This window comes from Alligator sinensis, unplaced genomic scaffold (genome assembly GCF_000455745.1).
Source record: "Alligator sinensis unplaced genomic scaffold, ASM45574v1 scaffold190_1, whole genome shotgun sequence".
Lineage (NCBI taxonomy): Eukaryota > Metazoa > Chordata > Crocodylia > Alligatoridae > Alligator > Alligator sinensis.
The window spans coordinates 123617-124620 of NW_005842847.1; positions in this window are offsets into that span (position 1 = coordinate 123617).

Sequence of the window (1004 nt, forward strand, 5' to 3'; positions counted from 1 at the left end):
GAGATACAGTCTGTCCAAAAAAATAGCCTGCAATATGCAAGGGAAATCCTGAAAATCATTTCCTTTTCCGTTAGTAAACTATCCCTCATGGCTGCTAGTCCTGCTGCACCATCTGTTAACTGCATTACTGACCTCGCAAAGCAAGTGACAGTCATGTAAAACAAGCAATAGATGCATTAGTAAAGCTAGCCATTTCCAAGGTAATTTTTACTAATATATATATATAAAGCAAGTTTACAAACAACGCTCTTTCCCCCCAGAGTCTTTGCATATTTCCAAGTGCCTCGTATGAAACAAACATCTTTAAGGGCTATGAAATATTCAGATCCCTTTTATTTTTCTCAGTTGTCCTGTATTTTATTGTATCTCTTGATTCCAGATAGGACAGAATGGAAATTGCAGAGAAACCTTGAGAAAGGCTCCTATTTTGGGTTGTTGCTTTTTGTGCTGCTCTGTTTGGTTTTTCTTGTTTTTTCATGTCAACTGGAAGGAACCGAAATCTAAAAAGACACCTTGTGGGGACAAGAGTTTTACTTTGGGAAGGGGCTGCCTTGTTGAGACATTTTTGTATTTTGTACATGAGGTTAGAAGGCTCACTGGAGGTTTTGGATAATAACAATGATAATGCTGATGATGAAGATGATGCCAATGCTATTGTTATGCATCAGATATAAAAATACATTTTCCAGACACTATGGATCTGGATACCAACCCTGGGTATGATTTGCATATATATCAAATTATATCATATATATGTCATTTGTGCAGCCCTTCTTCACATTGGCAAGTTGTCCCATTGAAGTTGTAATCTAGCCCAGGCCAATTATGCAAAGCAAAATCAAACCTGCGGCATTTGAAGTTCATCCATAACTTCATTCCACCTCTCAAACCTTAATAAAAATTCTCCCTTCCTTCTGCAATCCAGCATTACCTGCATGGAGCATAAACAGGGGTGAGAGTCTGACTTTGCTGAACACAATAGAAATTTAGCCATTGACTTCAGC